This window comes from Dreissena polymorpha, chromosome 5 (genome assembly GCF_020536995.1).
Source record: "Dreissena polymorpha isolate Duluth1 chromosome 5, UMN_Dpol_1.0, whole genome shotgun sequence".
NCBI lineage: Eukaryota > Metazoa > Mollusca > Bivalvia > Myida > Dreissenidae > Dreissena > Dreissena polymorpha.
Window position 1 is genome coordinate 86145197 of NC_068359.1, and position 23680 is coordinate 86168876.

Genomic DNA, 23680 nt, shown 5'->3' on the forward strand with positions numbered 1-23680 from the left:
ACAAATAGTCTCTTTTATCATCCATATAGGCAATAAATACGGAAATTAGAACGAGATTTAATGAAAAGACAAACGCGCTCTTATCCCATTATAAGCATTTATTCAAAAGACATAGTCGCTCTTATTCGCCATATAGCCATAAATACTGAAATATGAACGAGATTTAGTCAAAAGACATAGGCGCTCGTATCAACCATATAGCCATAAATATAATACAATGTAAGAGTACTATATTTTACACTTGTATGTATAATGAATATTCCTGATTCACGTATGAGTTTGAGCGCTCATTAACCTGTTTAACCTGCCCAGTAGTTAACATTGACCGTTCCAAAGCGGTGACACCGGCTTTATTGTACTCTTTTTGTATTTTGTTTCGTTTTGTGCCGTTCTGTTTTGGCAATTCATCACCTGCCATGAATAAAGGACCACGTACGTATGTATAATACAGGGTAAGATCTTTGATCCCAAAAGGTACATGGTGCTGCTAGAAAGAAGCACGGGGGCGATTCGGAACAGAAACTGACATATTCATATAATATCCAGGTATTTTATTAATCAAATATAAACATATTGTCATTAAGAAACAAATTACCTATGGAAAAACGTATGATTGCGTCACTATACACACGCACATACGTTTGCAAATGTTTTGCTAAGATTTGCAGTAGATTTACGCTTGTTGCAAGAAAGATATTTATTTTTGCATGCATTTATTATTGCATGTAGAATACGCATTTAATCCGAATGCGCCAACTCTTGTAAGTAGACAAAATGACACCTCCATTATGATGGCTTTTTACCCCTCTAAGACAGTGAAGGAATATTATTTTGGCGATGTCCGGAGGTGTTTATCAATAATTATTTATTAAATTTCATTCAACTTAATATGAATGTGTTCAATCATACTGCGGTGCACGCGTTATTAATTTATTGCCCCTTAATAGATTGAAATTCAGGAAGGTTGTACGTCCGGAGCTATTTCACAGTACCTATTTCACGAAACCTAAAACAAATATACATCATCATTCGCCGATATTGTTTCTGTGTGGTTCTCCGTCCTTCCACTTTCAATGTCCGGAGCTGTGTGACAGTAACTATTGCATGAAAGTCTATAAAACTTAAATGTCATCATACTGCAGTGGTGCACACTTAAGTTCTGTCCGGATCGATAACTCAACAGTTAACAGTAAACCGGTGTCTGTAATGCAACGATCCCACTTTTGTCCTTACACATCTTCCGACCGTACGGTGTTGTCAGCCATGTTGAACTTTTCTGCAGGATGTTAGCGTCTTTGTGTTCACCAGGCTTTACCTTTGAAATAGATTGCAACAAAATCCAATCTGGTACGACATATTGACTAGGATTCTCACACAGTTTTTGAGTACCATGAAAGTTGTGACATTCGCTACAAGAAAACTTGCTTTTTAACATGAATATACATCTACTATCCAGAAAAATTTCTTACATGAAATTTCATGAGCACCTACAATTTCATCTGTAAAATTTATGTTCCGTGTTTTACTTACGTCTATCTGCTAGGGCGCTTGATCAATATTCTTTTATGCTCGAGCCTGCATTAAAAAACCCAAAATATTTGTGAAAATGAACTAAAAACACATCAAGTTACATAACAAGTCAAACTTTTAAAGTGTCAAAGGCTACGAAGACACTTATAAGTAATTGTTTTATTTCGATGATACGATAAACTTTTACTAATCATAAATTGCCTGTGACTAGTAATTGTATCAATGGCTTGGTTATGCTAAAACACGTTACAGATATCTCTTTAAACCATTTTGTAAAACGTAAATCCGAATGAAATTTCTATGACATTTATACGAAAAGAAAAACCTAATATGACTGCTATATTTTTTTACAAAACTGATCATTGTAGTATTAATGATATGGACAATACATACGGTGAGTTGTTGCCAGGCTATATGCTGTGAAAATACTTTTGGCCACCGTTCGTTGCAGAGCCTCTGTGGCCTCTTTATAACTACATCCAGTCGCGTGCAGTTTTATGATATGAAACAAACGATTATGAGAATATTTAACACATTTTACATACATGTACTGTGAAATATTTTCTGTACGAATATGTAGTTTACTTTGACACCAAAGAAGAAAATAATTATTGTATGACATTCGAAACCGATATACTTTTTTCAATTAATTATATAACTTTAAATTTTTGCCTTTACTATTTATATTGTTCGGACTCGCCTTTAAAAAAACCGCGTAAAAAATAAAACGGGATTCTATGTCTATTGACAGTCTAACAGGCATGTTATATGGAGATATTGTACATTTTAAGAATTTGTTCTTCCCATTAACATTTAAAATATTTACATTTGACGAATTAAATTTACACAAACACAGCGCAAGTTTATACTTTCGTGAATAAAATGTGGTTGTGCACAAAATGAACAAAATGTTACGCACTCTTATAAATAAAATCATGTTTTGAAAACGTATATATTATTGTAAGATAATACTTGTTACAAAAAATAATCAAAGACCATACTCTTTACCTCTTGCATCATCACTGAACACGCTTCCTTGACGAGGACGGATTCTGTATACGATGAAACTAGTCTGTAATTTAATATAAAAATGGTATTGGTTTTAATTTTGATAAGTTTAAGTTTAGTTTTTAACAAATGTTGATGGCAGTCTCGATCGAGCACGACCTTAGATGTATATCTTTCCACATACTAATTTTTAACCTTTACAAAATCGGTCATATGCAATATTATGTTTATTTTTCACTTTCTAAATCCATTGTAAACGGCCCAATGATTATGTTATGGCTGACTGGAATAGTTCATGAAAAAAATCAATACTCAATAAACAAAATATAATACGAAATACCTTTTGTTCTTCTTGTAAGCTGATTGCAGCTTTTCGTTAGCTACGAGCTTTACCAAAGGGTGGTTCCTGTAAATGTCGTCATTATTGACAGTTTAAGTAAGCAATCAATTTCCCATGTTTTGTGAAATTTGTATGAAATCAAAGAAAGGGAAAGTTTTACATTGTGTATGGTACCGTTTGTCAGGAGAAATTGTGAATAAGCGAATAACACATATTTTTTCTTTACAATCGAACCTCGACTTTTATCGTTGATTGATTCTAAATATATTTCGGCTCTTATCCTAAATATAAAGTGGTTATATAAATAAGGGAACACATATAGCTTTCAATATAATTGGTATTTTGAATGCCAAGCGCTTATGCAATATACAGTTGCCATTGCTGGGCATTGTACTGTACTAAGTGCCTGTTCGTAATGCAACCGGATCATTGCGATACTTTGGTCTTTACGAATTTCTCATATAGAGTTTATCTATTTCGTTCGGATCTCATAGAATTCGAAGTAGCTATTGACTTTGGACAAGTAACAGACGCATCAAGACCAATTCCACAACACCGTCACACATAGGTTTCGGTGGCAAGACCGAGTTCGAATACTACGCCGTTTACAAAGCTTTTCTGCTGTTAAAGTCAGTTTTTGTAAGCATTAACGCACATTTTGAATAAGCTTAGTATATCAGTGCATTGAATTTAATTGCAGAAAAGCTACCTTATTTATGACAATTACAACTTACCCGTTTTCTGAAAAGGTATCTTGGATGTTTTTCTCCACGACAGTCAGTGCCTGAATTACATGAGGAAAAAACTGATAAAAAAGAACCAAATGATTATAGCATGTACACTGTTTCAAGAGTATGACAATATGTTAATGAAATTGTGCATTAATATTTGAATATGATAATCAATAGGCATGCAACGGAGAGTAATGTATGAATTAATACCTCTAACGTGAAAACGCAAAATCCATATCCGATGGAACTTTTTGGTGCCGCGTCTACGTTTGTAATAAATTTGCAATGGTTAAGCAACCACAAAACGTCACTGAAATATATATAAAAAAGATCGGAATGAAATGGCGATAGAACTTCGACCAAATTCCTATGAACTTATGTGATCCAATGAAGAGTAAAATATATATGACTTTCTTTTACATTATTGTAACCACTAGAACATGTAGAAATCCTATGAAACCATTGCTCACCTGTCTTCCACCGTCGATGTGACAATGGAAAATCACGTTTTGTATGCCACAGGGACCTAGATAGCATTTAATGTTGCCATAGTCGACGTGCAGTAATGAACTGTGATGACATTTTAAGAGTCATTTACTGTGGCCATAGTCGACTTGCAGTAATGAACAGTGGTGACATTTTAAGAGTCATTTACTGTGGCCATAGTCGACTTGCAGTAATGAGCAGTGGTGACATTTTAAGAGTCATTTACTGTGGCCATAGTCGACTTCCAGTAATAAAAAAGGGTGTCATTTTAAAAGTCATTTACTGTGGCCATAGTCGACTTGCAGTAATGAACGATGGTCTCATTTTAAGAGTCATTTACTGTGGCCATAGTCGACTTGCAGTAATGAACAGAGGTGACATTTTAAGAGTCATTTACTGTGGCCATAGTCGACTTGCAGTAATGTACGATGGTGTCATTTTAAGAGTCATTTACTGTGGCCATAGTCGACTTGCAGTAATGAACAGTGGTGACATTTTAAAAGTCATTTACTGTGGCCATAGTCGACTTTCAGAAATGAACAATGGTGTCTTTTTAAGAGTCATTTACTGTAGCCATAGTCGACTTTTAGTAATGAATGACGGTGTTATTTTAAGAGTCATTTACTGTGGCCATAGTCGACTTTCAGTAATGAACGATGGTGTTATTTTAAGAGTCATTTACTGTGGCCATAGTCGACTTTTATTAATGAACGATGGTGTTATTTTAAGAGTCATTTACTGTGGACATAGTCGACTTTTAGTAATGAACAATGGTGTCATTTTAAGAGTCATTTACTGTGGCCATTGTCGACTTGTAGTAGTGAACGATGGTGTCATTTTAAGGGTCATTTACTGTCGCCATAGTCGACTTGTAGCAATGAACGATGGTGTCATTTTAAGAGTAATTTACTGTAGCCATAGTCGAATTGCAGTAATGAACGATGGTGTCATTTTAAGAGTCATTTACTGTGGCCATAGTCGACTTTTAGTAATGAACGATGGTGTCATTTTAAGAGTCTTTTACTGCGGCCATAGTTGACTAGCAGTAATGAACGATGGTGTCATTTAAAGAATCATTTACTGTGGCCATAGTCGACTTGCAGTAATGAACAGTGGTAACATTTTAAGAGTCATTTACTGTGGCCATAGTCGACTTGCAGTAATGTACAATGGTGTCATTTTAAGAGTCATTTACTGTGGCCATAGTCGACTTGCAGTAATGTACAATGGTGTCATTTTAAGAGTCATTTACTGTGGCCATAGTCGAATTGCAGTAATGAACGATAGTGTTATTTAATGAGTCATTTACTGTGGCCATAGTCGACTTTTAGTAATGAACGATGGTGTCATTTTAAGAGTCTTTTACGATGGCCATAGTCGACTAGCAGTTATGAACGATGGTGTCATTTTAAGAATCATTTACTGTGGCCATAGTCGACTTGCAGTAATGAACAGTGGTGACATTTTAAGAGTCATTTACTGTGGCCATAGTCGACGTTTAGTAATGACCGACGGTGTTATTTTAAGAGTCATTTACTGTGGCCATAGTCGACTTGCAGTGATGAACAGTGGTGACATTTTAAGAGTCATTTATTGTGGCCATAGTCGACTTTAAGTAATGAACAATGGTGTCATTTTAAGAGTCATTTACTGTGGCCATTGTCGACTTGTAGTAATGAACGATGGTGTCATTTTAAGGGTCATTTACTGTCGCCATAGTCGACTTGTAGCAATGAACGATGGTGTCATTTTAAGAGTCATTTACTGTAGCCATAGTCGAATTGCTGTAATGAACGATGGTGTCATTTTAAGAGTCATTTACTGTGGCCATAGTCGACTTTTAGTAATGAACGATGGTGTCATTTTAATTGTCTTTTACTGCGGCCATAGTTGACTAGCAGTAATGAACGATGGTGTCATTTAAAGAATCATTTACTGTGGCCATAGTCGACTTGCAGTAATGAACAGTGGTAACATTTTAAGAGTCATTTACTGTGGCCATAGTCGACTTGCAGTAATGTACAATGGTGTCATTTTAAGAGTCATTTACTGTGGCCATAGTCGACTTGCAGTAATGTACAATGGTGTCATTTTAAGAGTCATTTACTGGGGCCATAGTCGAATTGCAGTAATGAACGATGGTGTTATTTAATGAGTCATTTACTGTGGCCATAGTCGACTTTTAGTAATGAACGATGGTGTCATTTTAAGAGTCTTTTACTGTGGCCATAGTCGACTAGCAGTTATGAACGATGGTGTCATTTTAAGAATCATTTACTGTGGCCATAGTCGACTTGCAGTAATGAACAGTGGTGACATTTTAAGAGTCATTTACTGTGGCCATAGTCGACTTTTAGTAATGAACGATGGTGTTATTTTAAGAGTCATTTACTGTGGCCATAGTCGAATTGCAGTAATGAACAGTGGTGACATTTTAAGAGTCATGTACTGTGGCCATAGTTGACTTCCAGTAATGAACGGTGGTGTCATTTTAAGAGTCATTAACTGTGGCCATAGTCGAATTGCAGTAATGAACGATGGTATAGTTTTAAGAATAATTTACTGTGGCCTTAATCGACTTTCAGTAATGAACGATTGTGTCATTTTAAGAGTCATTTACTGTGGCCATAGTCGACTTTTAGTAATGAACGATGGTGTCATTTTAAAAGGCATTTACTGTGGCCATAGTCGACTTGCAGTGATGAACAGTGGTGACATTTTGAGAGTCATCTACTGTAGCCATAGTCGACTTTCAGAAATGAACGATAGTGTTTTTTTAAGAGTCATTTACTGTGGCCATAGTCGACTTTCAGTAATGTACGATGGTGTCATTTTAAGAGGCATTTACTGTGGCCATAGTCAAATTGCAGTAATGAACGATGGTGTCATTTTAAGAGTCATTTACTGTGGCCATAGTCGACTTGTAGTAATGAACAGTGGTGACATTTTAAGAGTCATTTACTGTGGCCATAGTCGACTTGCAGTAAATTACGATGGTGTCATTTTAAGAGTCATTTACTGTAGCCATAGTCGAATTGCAGTAATGAACGATGGTGTCATTTTAAGAGTCATTTACTGTGGCCATAGTCGACTTTTAGTAATGAACGATGGTGTCATTTTAAGAGTCTTTTACTGCGGCCATAGTTGACTAGCAGTAATGAACGATGGTGTTATTTAAAGAATCATTTACTGTGGCCATAGTCGACTTGCAGTAATGAACAGTGGTAACATTTTAAGAGTCATTTACTGTGGCCATAGTCGACTTGCAGTAATGTACAATGGTGTCATTTTAAGAGTCATTTACTGTCGCCATAGTCGACTTGCAGTAATGTACAATGGTGTCATTTTAAGAGTCATTTACTGTGGCCATAGTCAAATTGCAGTAATGAACGATGGTGTTATTTAATGAGTCATTTACTGTGGCCATAGTCGACTTTTAGTAATGAACGATGGTGTCATTTAAAGAGTCTTTTACTGTGGCCATAGTCGACTAGCAGTTATGAACGATGGTGTCATTTTAAGAATCATTTACTGTGGCCATAGTCGACTTGCAGTAATGAACAGTGGTGACATTTTAAGAGTTATTTACTGTGGCCATAGTCGACGTTTAGTAATGAACGATGGTGTTATTTTAAGAGCCATTTACTGTAGCCATAGTCGAATTGCAGTAATGAACGATGGTGTCATTTTAAGAGTCATTTACTGTGGCCATAGTCGACTTTAAGTAATGAACGATGGTGTCATTTTAAGAGTCTTTTACTGCGGCCATAGTTGACTAGCAGTAATGAATGATGGTGTCATTTAAAGAATCATTTACTGTGGCCATATTCGACTTGCAGTAATGAACAGTGGTAACATTTTAAGAGTCATTTACTGTGGCCATAGTCGACTTGCAGTAATGTACAATGGTGTCATTTTAAGAGTCATTTACTGTGGCCATAGTCGACTTGCAGTAATGTACAATGGTGTCATTTTAAGAGTCATTTACTGTGGCCATAGTCGAATTGCAGTAATGAACGATGGTGTTATTTAATGAGTCATTTACTGTGGCCATAGTCGACTTTTAGTAATGAACGATGGTGTCATTTTAAGAGTCTTTTACTGTGGCCATAGTCGACTAGCAGTTATGAACGATGGTGTCATTTTAAGAATCATTTACTGTGGCCATAGTCGACTTCCAGTAATGAACAGTGGTGACATTTTAAGAGTCATTTACTGTGGCCATAGTCGACGTTTAGTAATGAACGATGGTGTTATTTTAAGAGTCATTTACTGTAGCCATAGTCGAATTGCAGTAATGAACAGTGGTGACATTTTAAGAGTCATTTACTGTGGCCATAGTCGACTTCCAGTAATGAACGGTGGTGTCATTTTAAGAGTCATTAACTGTGACCATAGTCGAATTGCAGTAATGAACGATGGTGTAGTTTTAAGAGTAATTTACTGTGGCCATAGTCGACTTTCAGTAATGAACGATTGTGTCATCTTAAGAGTCATTTACTGTGGCCATAGTCGACTTTTAGTAATGAACGATGGTGTCATTTTAAATGGCATTTACTGTGGCCATAGTCGACTTGCAGTGATGAACAGTGGTGACATTTTAAGAGTCATTTATTGTGGCCATAGTCGACTTGCAGTAATGAACAGTGGTGACATTTTGAGAGTCATCTACTGTAGCCATAGTCGACTTTCAGAAATGAACGATAGTGTTATTTTAAGAGTCATTTACTGTGGCCATAGTCGACTTTCAGTAATGTACGATGGTGTCATTTTAAGAGGCATTTACTGTGGCCATAGTCAAATAGCAGTAATGAACGATGGTGTCATTTTAAGAGTCATTTACTGTGGCCATAGTCGACTTGCAGTAATGAACAGTGGTGACATTTTAAGAGTCATTTACTGTGGCCATAGTCGACTTGCAGTAAATTACGATGGTGTCATTTTAAGAGCCATTTACTGTGGCCATAGTCGACTTGCAGTAATGAACAGTGGTGACATTTTAAGAGTCATTTACTGTGGCCATAGTCGACTTTCAGTAATGAACGATAGTGTTATTTTAAGAGTCATTTATTATGGCCATAGTCGACTTTTAGTAATGAACGATGGTGTCATTTTAAGGGTCATTTACTGTGGCCATAGTCTACTTTTAGTAATAAACGACGGTGTTATTTTAAGAGTCATTTACTGTGGCCATAGTCGACTTGCAGTAATGAACAGTGGTGACATTTAAGAGTCATTTACTGTGGCAATTGTCGACTTGCAGTAATGAACGATGGTGTAGTAATGAACGATGGTGTCATTTTTAAGAGTCATTTACTGTGGTCATAGTCGACTTTCAGTAACAAACGATGGTGTCATTTTAAGAGTCATTTACTGTGGCAATAGTAGAATTGCAGTAATGAACAGTGGTGACATTTTAAGAGTCATTTACTGTGGCCATAGTCGACTTTCATTAATGAACAGTGGTGACATTTTTAGAGTAATTTACTGTAGCTATATTTGACTTGCAGTAACGAAAAATTGTTTCATTTTCAGAGTCATTCACTGTGGCCATAGTCGACTTGAAGAAATGAGCAATGTTGTCATTTTAATAGTTATTTACTGTGGCCTTAGTCGACTTGCAGTAGCGCTCATCACATGCACGCGCACTATCATGTTGCCTGTTTATATATTTATTATCGATGTACATTAAACTTATAAACCATACGTGTAGTTTATTTATTTATTAAGTACACCATACACATCCATATTTGACCATTGCAGATAGAAGACTAGTACCAGTACATATAATTTCATTCGTATTTAAGAATGAAATTTATGTTATTACTATTTACTTTTTATCTTTTAGTCCTCGGACGTCTTTCTAAAACTAAATGTTTTATAACCGGTCTTTCTCTTCCATAACCGGTCTTTCTCGTGTATGGCCATACAACTATTTTCCATAGCCGAAACAGCCAATCGAAACAGGGGACGAAACAGCCAATGGAATCAGGAAAATGGAAAAGAGTGTTTCCCAGTCGTTTCAGTTGTCTCTAGAAGTTCTCAGCGTTAGGATCTCGTATCTTCAAGTATTCTGGTTAAGAACGGTGCGTCCAGCCTTCCAGCTTGGTACATGTATTAAATGTAAGAACTTTAATACTTTTGCCGCTTGTAACTCGTACTTGTAAATGACATGAATTTAAATAGTCGCTGCGTCTGCAAAAAATATGAAAACAAGGTGACCTACGAGCAGTTATCAAACGAGTTCAAAATATGTGGAATCAGTCAAACAAGTGCAAGTTTCTACCAATAAGTTATATTGGGACTTCCATTTTATTGACAGGACCCCTGAAAATTATTTACTGAAGAGTCCTAGGGACCCTTAAATTTGACATGATTGTAAAACCCTGATTATTTATTTAGCTCCAATCATTTTTCCAAAGTTTTTACAGGATGGTCATGGAAAAGTTAGCCTCACAGACATGTCAAGGAGAAGGATCGCCAGTGGGATAAAGACTACCAAACTTACGAGGAATTGAAGGTCTCAGCTTGCCACCAGTGCATAGAGCAGGGAGGAAATGTCGAGGATGCCAAGCTATGGATGGGCTTTTTTCACTTACAGTGGGTAGTCAATATAAATTGCCGCCTAAGAGTCTTTTGATGATTTTTGCTTTGGCAGACTCTTGGCGTCAATAGTCCACTCTATCTTTTTAATAGCGAGAGTTTTCCTTCTTTGTCTATATTGATGCGCTAGGAATTTGGTGCGCAACATTCAAGCCCCAATATCAGACAGTTAATATCAACGGATTGCAATAATATTTACATACCTGTGTAGATAATTCATTTCTCAATAATGTTCCGTAAGAATTATGTAATAACTCTTTCAATTTTGCACGCCTGACCAATTTAAATCAACACACTACTCACATTTTCAATTCCAATCGCTGTGCCCGCTGTATACGGCAGGTAGATTTTAATCGATAACGCAGCCTATTACACCGTAATGCCTTCTTCTGATTGGTTTATTTAAATATTTCATAACATGGCGAGAGGTCAGTGATTGTATTGCGATTTAAGCAGAAGTTGAACTGAAACAAATTATGCCTTTTACCTTCAAATCGACGCTATTTGAGGTAAAAATGGACTAATTAACTAAAACTTGATGAGTTGGTAATGTTATTTTGCAATTTTAAGCATATTGATATAATAGTATTGTATTTATTTTTCGTTATGGTTTTTGCAGACCGGAGTTTCACAGCGTTCAGATTTATTCTGAACGCGAATTATTTCAGCTATTACAGTGGGGTACATTCAGCTAAATTTTTTCAAAGCATTTGATTCGCAGGTAAACAGTCAGAAATTGAATGGGTATAAATCACATTGAGATCGTTCTTCTGTTTTGTTTTATAACTTTTCGGTGCTCTCTTAGAATATTATACATTCCTTAATCTTTGAAATATTTAATTGTCACAATAATTGGCTCATTTTATACGGCGGAAGTTAACACAAATGCAGTTGTTGACAAGTCTGGCCAGTTAAAATGCGAGTTTAGATTTCATTATTTGGAATTTTTTACGATGAAACTAAATGAAAAAACAAAAAGCGAGCTTGTAAGTTTTTGTTTTTTCGTTCAGCATAGTGAACTTATCGTGTAAGTACCTGTTATTGAACAGCTATCAAACGTTTTGTTTTGGTTCTGTATGCACATGCGCAAAAGTGCGCATGACATCATATTGATAAACAAATGGTCGCACATTAAGTCCATGACCTACTTGCCTACTTAGCTTGAAACAAATGCGCCAAAAACAGGTTAAAGGGATGCATTTATTGTTATTTACACTGTTTTGTGTGTTTTTTGCTGTAACTTTTTGAATGCATTTATCAAAACATGCATTTACACACCAAAAAGCATATTTCTGTTTGCAATTTTGATTGCAGCAGACGCAGATTATTTCGCCGAGTCCGGGTCATGTGATAGTCATGTGACTTTGTTTATACAAGAGTAGTGTTTTGCACTGTTTATGAAGTGTCGGGTAATAGGTCATGTTTACATCGGCCGCCATTTTGTTTTGTCTGCTAGAGGTGACAATAATCAGCGAATCATTGTTATGAATTCTTGAAGGTAGTTTGCTGGAAAACTTTACAGATGAATCATTCAATGATTGAACTGTTTGTCATTTGTTAAAACAAAATGTTTTTTTATCATTTTAAGTGTTTCAATTTTAAGGCAATTTAACGTAATTTCTTAGGTGTTCGATAACTGGTTTGTCCCACCATACTATCATTCTTTTATTATAAGGTTTAATTTGTTTATATTAAATCTGTATTTATCGAAAGCGTTCAATTTACAGTTCACATGTCTGCATTAAACAATGCCGCATTATAGATGTCTACCGGGGGACAGTCAACTTGGTAACTAGGTGGCTCTAATTGACTGGTTAGAGCCTTAGTAGGAAAACACACAATTAAGTCAGGAAAATGGCCCTCCTTATTACACATACACACATGAATTAACTGTCTAATATTATACTATACCACAAAACACTAAGATGTATACATTTGTCCTTCTCGATATATGTCTGAATGTCAGTTTGATGTGCAAATACCTGTCTGTTATCATGAAAATAATAATATTAGCCGTTGACCTTTTTTTGCTTAATCTTTCAGTTCAGAGTGGAATGCGCATCAAGGAGTCAAGCTATTCAAAAGATGCCATATGTGGTAAGATGATTGTGTTTTGTTTGTTCCACTGTATATTAACATTTTATATTATAAATCTAGGTTTCTGTATTCCCATGTATCTGTTGGTAACATGATTTTAAACAGGGGCTTCTGATATCGAACCGAGGCTTTTACAACATTAAATTAAGCTAAACACTATAAGATTATTTTTGTGTCCCCCACTACTATAGTGGGGGGCATATGGTTTTTGCCCTGTCTGTCTGTTGGCCTGTCGGTTTGCTCCAACTTTAACATTTTGCCATAACTTTTGCAATATTGAAGAAAGCAACTTGATATTTGGCAGGAATGCGTATCTCATGGAGCTGCACATTTTGAGTGGTGAAAGGTCATGGTCATCATTTAAGGTCAAATGTAAAATATATAGCTTCAAAGCGGCTCAAAAGGGGACATAGCGTTTCAAAACAAACACATTTCATGTTTGCATTTAGGATATCTTGTACTTTAAAATTTAAACTCATCAAGACTTTGGTGAGAAGGTGGAAATTGCTTGTTTTATTATTGTTTATCACATGCTTTTCAATTGAAGTTATATGAAAAACACAAAAATGCTACAATCGTCAAAATGGACACTTCAATGCTCGGAAATTGCAAGGAATAATTAAATTTGTCGGGTTCAATTCGAGACATTGGCCATTTTGGTAAGCAGAAGTTTTTCAAGGCAAATTGAATGTAAATTTGTAAAAAAGGTTATTTAAAAAATAAACTTGTGCATACAATATAACCTTCAGAATATTATTATCCCCCGCCAGAGGCGGAGGGATATTGTTTTGGCGTTGTCCGTCCGTCCGGCACTTTTGTGTCCGGAGCCATATCTTGGAAGTGCTTCGGCGGATTTCATTGAAACTACGTATGAGTATATATATGCATAAGAGGATGATGCACGCCAAATGGCATTGTACACCATCTGTTAAAAACAGACTTATGTCCTTTGTATCTTGAAAAAATGCTTTTTACTATAGGCATTTTTGTGTCCAGAGCCATATCTTGGAAGCGCTTTGGCGGATTCTTTGAAACTTGGTATGAAATAAATTGTGAAGGCTTAAGAACCTTCCTTTGTCTTAGTTTTGTGTTATTGTCCTCCGTCCGTCCATCTATCATTATGTTCATCCGTCCAATTTGCACCCATCCTCAAACAAAGCATATGTTGCGGGGGGATACCTTGGGCCTTTCAGGCTCTCTTGTTATTTTTTATAGAGAATCAGAATATTAGGTTAAAAATTATTTCAATTTAAAAAAAAATCTCTTATCTAACTAAATGCAAGCTTTAACATACATATTCTGACAGATTATCTTACAATTTTTATGACCCCGAAGGAGAGCATATAGTGATCGCACTGTCAGTCAGTCCGTCACACTTTTCATTTAAGTTTCGAAAATAAAATGCTTATAACTTCTTTGTCGCTTCAAATGTAAGATTCACATTTGGTATGCATGTGCATCTGGACAAGGCATTTCCATACACACACAATTTTTGACCCCTTTGGAATTCAACTTAGGGAACGCGTTCAGGTTTTGAAATATGTGTTTAGGTTTCAAAAAATGCTCATAACTCATTATCGGGGGCATATGTCATCCTATGGAGGCAAATATTGTTGTCAATGTTTCAACAGACTTTGCAAACAAATACCGTTAGAGGCTATCCAGGTTTGCTATTTGCTAAAAAGAAATACGCCCCGAGCCACCAAATAGTTTAACACTTGTATTGCATATTTTCGTTTTGTCATTTAAGTTGCTGAGCTTATGCTTTCAAATAGGACCATCACAAAATTAATGGGCATTGATTTAGTACAGTAAAGGATTAAATAAGTATAATCTGAATCATGTGTAAAGCTTTATGTATTTTTATTGTTTCTTAGGTGAAATTGAAATGGACAATGCATCTGCTGAGGAACTGTTGGTTTGTTTGTAAAACTTTGAAGACATCATTAAAGGGTAAATATGCTTTAATCAAATTATCATGAGTATATTGTTGTTGGCGTGGTCTGTCTGTTATTTTATGTGTATGTCTGTTATTGTATCTTGCTTGTCCCAAAAATTAACCTTGCTCATAATTTTGGCAATATAGAAGATAGCAACAAAATTAATCCAAGAAACACCTGAGTGAAGTTCATTGAAATAGATTAGTGCTAAGAGTGGTTGCTGTGACCTTCATTACCTTGTAAATTATCCAAAGAACTTAATCCAAGGAACATCTGTGTGAAGTGTTATTCAAATAGATCTAGTGCTTAGTGCGTTGGCTGTGACCTTCATGACCGTTTAAAACCATCTCAGTACAAGGCAGAGTAAATCCAAGGATATAGAAACCGAGCCGAAATGGATGGAAAGGACTCGAACAAACATTTAGAATGGCAGGGAGCCATATATTTCTTGGTTTAAGGTGCACCTTAAAACCTATTGGTGGCATCTTTTACTGGAGAAATGTGTCTTACCTGTAAAACAGTCATAAAAGGGACGAGCATAATTATGCTTCATAATCATAATAAATATCAACAGTTTCTGAAAATCATGAAGGAAAAAATGAATTAACATTTTGGAAGTAAAGGAATGTTTGGAAATTTCCGAAAGCAATGTATTCTTGGATATTATGGACAGAAAGGAATGAGGGAAATCCACATATTTTTTGGTTATAGGGTACTGATTTATTTCAATTGTTGGTAGCTTTAACTGGAGAAATGTGGTTATCTCTTACATCAACATGAAAGAATGGAAAAGCTGTCTATCAAACAAAGGAGATAGCTCTAGTAAGGGGTGTGGAGTATTTCAAATAACTTTCTGAATTTTAATCAAAACAACATGTATTTTCTCCTCAGAATTGTATAAATGTGCTATTCTAATGAGTACAACAACCTTGAGTTTAGTGAACGATTATCAAATCATTGATTTGTAAGTAATGCATTACAAAGAAGGATGAGAAGGATTGATCAATTACATAGGAAGACTTCAAAGGAAGGATTATTTTTATGGAAAACAAAGGATGACCTTTGGAAGGACCACTAACATTCATCTGGATGGAAGCACATGAAAGGAACACTTTAGATGGCTGGATTGAAAACAAATTGAAATATTTTGTAAGTCTTTGGTGCCATGGATGTCTTGCGTTTTTAATTTTGCGTCATCAACAGCAGTCAGACAGAAAGTAAGAAGGAAAGGGAGGATTTTTTTTATACATCATTAAATCATGTCACTAGATCTAGAACTTCAAGGAAATTTGTATTTTTCAACTCTTAGGTTGTTTTTTTGAGTTTCTTGAATTCAAAGAGACTGCGAAAAAATTAAAATAAAAGTCAAAATATATTCAGTATAAATTGCTTTGAGTAGAAATCATAGTGGGATAATGAGAAATTACTCAGTTTGAGGAATGATTCCTTCTTCCACATTAACTGTTAAAATCTTGTTATTGTTTGGTAAAGGTTGAGGAAAGATTAATACATGTAAATAGTATGAAAAACTATCATTCTTAATTATTACATGTTTTTTTCTTTTCTTAAAATGATTGCAAATTCTACAAATTGGTTATAAAGTAAGATCTTAGCAGATGTAAATGTTCATAATTTTTATAGATCCTATGTTGTTAGAATTCATATTGATTTTGTATCGAAAACATTAATGAGTAACCACTATGTAGAGTTTTGATAAGATTTAATGATAAAGTTTACATAGGATATACCATTTAGCCTCTTGTTCATGTTTTTGCTCCCTCCCTCCCTCTCTCTCTCTTTCACATTTTAGCCTCTTGTTCATGTTCTTGCTCCTCCCTCCCTCTCTCTCTCTCTCTCTCTTTCTCCCTCCCTCCCTCCCCCTCTCCCCCTCTCCTCTTCTTTCCAATCACAGTTGCCCCATACAGTCTTGTGGGCTATGGCCTTAGCTCAGTTGGGAGAGCGTTAGACTGAAGTTGTTAACGCAACAGTCATCTAAAGGCTCCCGGTTCAATCCCGGGTTCCGGCACGAACGGAACAGTTCGGCGGCTGACATTTTTTTTTTCAATGCAGTTTTGGTGCATCTTAATCGTGAATCTCAATGAGTCACAAGCTGCATTTATAGTATAGTGTCAATTAATTTTGTCGTACACATATCTGACTTATAAAGCTAAAAAATCAACATGCTAGTATTAACAAGGACTTGTACACACACAGCTTTTCACAAATCAGCACTTTTGGTGATATTTGCCCTGGAATGACACATTTAATATGACTAAGAAGGCACAGCGAGTTTTCAAAAACTGGTTCATTTTTTTTTAAAAAAGTAGTTAGATTAAGGATACAATAATCGTTGAAATGGACGTTCATATATTTTAATTTGCAATGTTATAAACATGGAAGATGAAGGTTATCGTTTGGTACTTTGAAGAGATCAGTTGTCTATAAATTTAAAATTGTTGTAAATATACTTTTAATCTGCTAAGTTTTATTTGATTACTAATACAAAAAGGAAACGTCGGCCGTAACGGCAATCCTTCAACCACAATCATCAGAAGAAACAGCAGAGCGTTAGACCGAAGATCTTAAGGTCGTTCTGTAGATTCATGCAGCTCTCCAAAATCCTGATCTTCATTAAATGCTATTTAAATTTCGTACTCTCATGCTTTGAACGTTACATTTTCGTTTTTATTCGTTCCAAAACAATTATTTGTAAATTGTATAATTGTTGCAATCGCCTTTATTGCACACAAAAAGGTTAATTTATTACATGGATACTATAATTATATTGATTGAATATTGATGGAACTATTTAAATTAATTTAATTTTTAGAAGCGAACACATTAAGATGTATGCATCATTGTGAACATTCGAAAAAGTAATATATTTATACAATAATTCAATTATTTACAAGATTATTATCATTTTCATTTTGGGGGACATTCCAATAAAATTGATTAATAATTGAAAATACATTATAAACCCTTTTTGAGCTCGGCTGAGCACAATGTGCTCATGGTGAGCTTAGTGATCGCCTTTTGTCCGTCATGCGTCGTGTGGCATCAACTTTTGCCTTGTTAGCACTCTAGATGCCACATTTTTTGTCCGATCTTAAATAACTTTGATCAGATGATTTGTGTCAATATCTTAGAGAAGTTCGAACATGGTTCCGGTTGGTTGAAAATGTGGCCGCAGGGAGCTGGGCATTTTTCCTTACATGTCTATAGTAAAACCTTGTTAACCCTCTTATTTAAAATGTTTTAAAATGTGTTAATTTGTTTTAAACGTTAAAGAAACCAGCCCATCAGCCCAAATGATGCTACACATAAGATCAATATTGATATGGACTCAGTGATATCGCTGACCGGTGATATATGCTCACATTACGATAGATAAGAGCACTCCGGTGTGGTCTAGTGGTTAGGATTCCTGGTTTTCACCCAGGCGGCCCGGGTTCGATTCCCGGCACCGGAAATGTTTTTCTTCAATTTTGGAGGATAATTTTATTTCAATGTTTACAATATTGCCCCCATTTCCCGCACGAAGCTTCATATGTATAATGCATTATATTGTTGCTGAGTGATATGTTGGACTAGTTCACCCGGTAAGCCATTAAAGCAATAACGATTAAATAAAATCGTGTCGCCATACTTGTTCAATCGTACTAAGATAGAAACACGTTATTAATTGCGGTCCTAGCTGAAGCAAATGATAAGCAGATGTGTTTCTTACTCTTTTATTATCATTACGAATATGAAACTTTATACTTCCGTTTGATCGACGTTAAAGAGGCCTTTTCACAGATTTGGCTTATTTAGAAGTTTTTCATTAAATGCTTTATGTTGATAATGTAAACATTGGATCTTAAAAGCTCCAATAAAAATCAAGAATAAAATTTAAAAAAGGAAAAAAAAGTAGCCGGTACCACCAGGGCTCGAACCAGTGACCCCCGGAGTCTTGTAGTTAGTCTGAAGTAAAAAACGCATTAGCCATCTCGGCTATTTGCCGGATATACTCATTGTGAGTATTTATACCTTATATAAGCAATCTTCGTAGTTTCGTAAATTTAAACGACAACAACAGAACTCTCCCAAATTATTTAATCGTTCGCTTTATATAATTTTTAGGTTTTCAAATCGTCAAAGATCATATAATGGCTATATTGGACTATGGTAAATGTTCAGTAATACTGTTTCCTCACACATATCATAACTAAAACGAAAATTTGCGAATCTGAAATAACTTTTTCAATTTTGTCAATTACCAAACCGTGAAAAGATCCCTTTTACATAATCCGGTGTGGTCTAGTGTTAAGAATTCCTGGTTTTCACCCAGGCGGCCCGGGTTCGATTCCCGGCACCGGAATGGATGTTTTACCTTTTCATAATCAAAATTAGAACTCTGTCGGTACACACACACAGTCGATTGTCTAAACTGACCAGAGAAAAACATACATTTTCGGTGCCGAGAATCGTATGAGCCCAAAGACTAATAAGCATAATGCGTATCAACACTATTGCGTAAGCACATGCATCTGGAGACGGATGCGTATCAACTATAATCAGACCATTAATATAAACTTCCTTTGTTACCTACAGTAGCAATCCGGTGTGGTCTAGTGGTTAGGATTCCTGGTTTTCACCCAGGCGGCCCGGGTTCGATTCCCGGCACCGGAAATATATTTTTAGAAAGACGTATAAGAATGATGTGGGATCACTCGAAAGAAAACGGTTCCTCGAATTCTATCAGTTTGAAGACGCTATAAACATAACACGCGTTACTGTATATTGTAAAGTATAACGTTAGTAGAGAAGAAGGCTGGTGCAAACTCCTAGCTATCTCAGTGAAATCGGGTTTTGATCCTCGAGTTATTTTACCAATACGACCTGGATTCGAAACCCGTCGACTGAAATAGTCGTTTTTTTAATATTTTAAATTTAGAATAAATAAGATCATTTTAAGATCAATAAAAATGTTAGTTATTAAAGAGGCAATAACACAAAAAACCATGATTGAGTAAACAATCAAAAGTTAAGTTGCCTATTTCAAATGAATAAAATTTCTACTTTCATTATGACTGAAATTCTTGTGTTGTTTTTTTTCATCTTATGTAATCGTATCATTTTACAACTAAATATGTACAGGTGCAGTTAATTGTTCGCTTCCAATGTATTAAGTTAACGATAGCCTCGTTCACAACGTATTTGTTATAGTTTGTTTCAAAAACGTGTAACACATAACATTTATTATGTACTGCAGAGGATCCCTGCTGATTTTCTCAGTGGCCAGTGTGCTGATCCCGCCGCCCCTACACAAGCAAACCCCCGCCGATCAAACCAAAGCGGGCCCGCACGAACACACGACCCCACCCCGAGCCCCAAACCGCGGAGTCAATCGAGATTAGCGCTCCTAAATCCACCCTCTCGCTGCCTGTGGGCAACAGATAAGTCCAAGATCGACCAAGGAGCTACACAGACATCATACCGATAATCACGCCGCCTACCGGCATTTTATACTTCTGTTTGAGCTACATTAGCGTTCTCCGGTGTGGTCTAGTGGTTAGGATTCATGGTGTTCACCCATGCGGCCCGGGTACGATTACCGGCACCGGAAATATATTTTTTAGAATGACTTATTAAGAATGATGTGGTGGTCACTCGAAAGAAAACGGTGTAACTTTATATTGCATCGAATTCTATCAGGTCGAGACGCTATACACCTAACATTCATTTGGTATAGCAGTATATTGTATAGTATAAAGTTAGCAGAAAAGAAGGCTGGTGCAAACTCCTAGCTATCTCAATTAAATCGGGTTGTGATCGTCGAGTTATTAAACCTATACGACCTGTGTTCGAAACCCGTAGACGGAAGTTGTCGTTTTTTTCAAAATATTTTAATCTAGATAAAGAAGATCGTTTCAGATCAATCAAAATATGAATTGATTAAAAAGTCAACAACAAAATAACATATTGAGTAACAATCAAAAGTTAATTTGCATATTACAATGAATTGAATTTCTACTTTCAGTATGACTGAAATTCTTGTTATTTTTCATCTTATGTAATCGTATCATTTTACAAATGTATATGCATAGGTGCAGTTTACTGATCGATTAATATGTATTGAGTTCACGATAGCCACGTGCACAAGTATTTGTAATAGCTTGTTTCAAAAACGTGTATTAAATAACATTTATATATAACATATTAGATTATGTATTGCAGAGGACCCCTGCTGATTTTAATCTTCCGACCTTATATAAATGTCATGTAACATACGTACACTCATGCTACGTGCCTATATATATTCGTACTAAAACGCTTCTGTTGAATCAATATTGTAATAGACTAAATGCGTGTGTTGAATCAATATCGGTATGGACTTAGTCTTCGGTTGAATCAATATTGTTATGAACTAAGTCCTTCTGTTGAATCAATATCGGTATGACTAAGTGCGTCTGTTGAATCAATATCGGTATGGACTATGTGCTTCTGTTGAATCAATATCGGTATGGACTAAGTGCGTCTGTTGTAAATAATATCGGTATGGACAAAGTGCGTTTGTTGAGTCAATAGCGGTATGGGCTAAGTACTTCTGTTGAATCAATATTGATATGACTAAGTGCTGTGTTGAATCAATATCGGTATGGACTAAGTCATCTGTTGAATCAATATCGGTATGAACTATGCGTCTGTTGAATCAATATAGGTATAGACTAAGTCGTCACTGAATCGATATCAGTATGGACTAAGTGCGTGTGTTGAATCAAATCGGTATGGACTAAGTGCGTACATTGTAATGTAGAATCAATATCGGTACGGAATAAGTGCTTATGTTGAATCAATATCTGTATGGACTAAGTGCGTCTGTTAAAGGTGCTTCACATTTGCTCGTATCAACGATAAGCACATCGCATACCAGTTATAATATTACAAATCTTTTTTCGCAATGTATTCGTTCTTGTGTGCTCTAGTGGTAAGGATGGCTGGTTTTCACACAGGAAGTACGGGTTGATTCCCGGCACCGGACAAATTCACATTTTCAACATAACAGAAGGATATTGTCGGTATACACATACTTTGTATAGGTTACACTCTGTCTCACTTGTTAAAGATCTTACTTTACATCGCTTGAGTTTACAAATGCAATTTTATGAACGCTGGAAGTGCACGAGAAATCGAGCGTGTTTGGTGGCGGTTTTCCGTCATTCTGCTTTGGAAGTCGAACTGTAAAGACAAATCGGATAACTTAAAGTTCACCTGCCGCGGTTTTAAAACCCGTAAAAAACCCTTTATTTATCGAATTTAGTGCATATCTAAACTATATCGCTCCTCACTTCATTTCAAATACGGTGTTATTAGCGAGAACGAATAGAACAAAGTCGCGATTTTTCACAACATTCCGATGTTCTCCTCCATTCGCCATTTCATTCAAACCGAAGTGACGTAACAGGCACTCAATAACGACTCAATTACGCCGGCATAATAAATGGATTCGGATGTATTATATCTTGCAACTTTAGTTAAAAAATTGTTGAAAAATGGAAGATAATAGCGATTACGATGATTTTCCGTTCAACCGTATATGTATGAGCCAGAATTTAGTGACAGTCAATCAGATTTTTTCTGATTCTGACTCGGACAGCGAGGAAATTTTGCCGATGCCCAAGACGACATCGTGTTGGGAATACGGATTGGTAATATAATTTTGTTACATGCAGTGTCGGCAAAAAAATATAAATTCTTTGATTGTTATTCTACAGTACAAGCTTGTTGATATGACTGGTCTAATTATTGTAATTAGAAACGGATACTTGAACCTGTTCTGATTAGGAAGGAATGTTTGTATTGCAATTCGACGTATTTCTTTTATTTTCAGGTGTGCATGTTCATGTTGCACACCATATCGTGTGCAGATTGAGTGCAAATGCTGCACAGAATACCCAGAGCTGATGGAAAGGATGGACGAGGCAGGGGTAAAGTGCATAACTGAGCACACTGGCTTCAAAGCTAACTGTCTACATCCAGATGTCATTGAAGTTTCGTTTTATGAGTTCCTTGATGTAAATGGTGCCATCGGTGATGAATAACCAATACATGAGTAAGTTGTCATTAATTATTAAAAATGTTTATGAAACCAGGACAGATTGTTTTAAAGAAAATTCACTGTAGACATTAAATAACACAATGTTTTGTGTGAACTTGTCATTTGTATTTCATACTGTAAATATGTTTTGATACAAATAATAAAACAAGCAAATTCGTTGAATTGATATCCCCCGCCTATATACTTCTGGACACAAAGTGTTATATTTGACACTAAAAAAGCATTTTTTGAAGATACAAAGGGCCATAACTCTGTTATTATCAGATGGTGTACAATGCCATTTGGCGTGCATTAACCTATTATCAATATATGTACTCATACCAAGTTTCAATGAAATCCGCAAAAGCACTTCCAAGATATGGCTCCGGACACAAAAGTAACGGACAGACGGGCAGCCGGACGGACAACGCCAAACAATATCTCTCCGCCTCTGGCGGGGGATATATACTCGTACCAAGTTTCAATGAAATCTGCAAGCACTTCCAAGATATGGCTCCGGACACAAAAGTGCATACAGTAAAAACATTTTTTCAAGATACAAAGAGCCATAACTCTGTTTTTAACAGATGGTATACAATGCCATTTGGCGTGCATCATCCTCTTATGCATATATATACTCATACCAAGTTCAATAAAATCCGCCAAAGCACTTCCAAGATATGGCTCGGACACAAAGTGCCCTAAAGTAAAAAGCATTTTTTTCAAGATACAAGGGCCATAACTCTGTTTTTAACAGATGGTGTACAATGCCATTTGGCGTGCATCATCCTCTTATGCATATATATACTCATACCAGTTCAATGAAATCCGCCAAAGCACTTCCAAGATATGGCTCCGTACA

General features: G+C 35.9%; 1 protein-coding gene, 2 long non-coding RNA genes and 3 other non-coding genes across 7 annotated transcripts in view; 4 read left to right on the forward strand and 2 right to left on the reverse strand.

The window, feature by feature from the left end:
- Positions 1–23680, forward strand: part of LOC127881128 (uncharacterized) — a 259967-nt gene that overhangs the window by 60973 nt on the left and 175314 nt on the right. The gene's annotated exons all lie outside the window — the stretch shown is intronic.
- Positions 531–2060, reverse strand: LOC127881131 (uncharacterized). The gene is made up of 3 exons (XR_008049911.1): positions 1924–2060; positions 1531–1575; positions 531–1315 (listed from the first exon to the last, which is right to left on the reverse strand). It is a non-coding gene; the product is annotated as an uncharacterized LOC127881131 (long non-coding RNA).
- LOC127881138 (uncharacterized) lies at positions 2072–3935 on the reverse strand. The gene is made up of 4 exons (XR_008049922.1): positions 3820–3935; positions 3613–3662; positions 2879–2944; positions 2072–2602 (listed from the first exon to the last, which is right to left on the reverse strand). It is a non-coding gene; the product is annotated as an uncharacterized LOC127881138 (long non-coding RNA).
- On the forward strand, positions 18136–18207 carry Trnae-uuc (transfer RNA glutamic acid (anticodon UUC)). Its single transcript has one exon. It is a non-coding gene; the product is annotated as a tRNA-Glu (tRNA).
- On the forward strand, positions 19027–19098 carry Trnae-uuc (transfer RNA glutamic acid (anticodon UUC)). The gene has a single exon. It is a non-coding gene; the product is annotated as a tRNA-Glu (tRNA).
- On the forward strand, positions 19338–19409 carry Trnae-uuc (transfer RNA glutamic acid (anticodon UUC)). Its single transcript has one exon. It is a non-coding gene; the product is annotated as a tRNA-Glu (tRNA).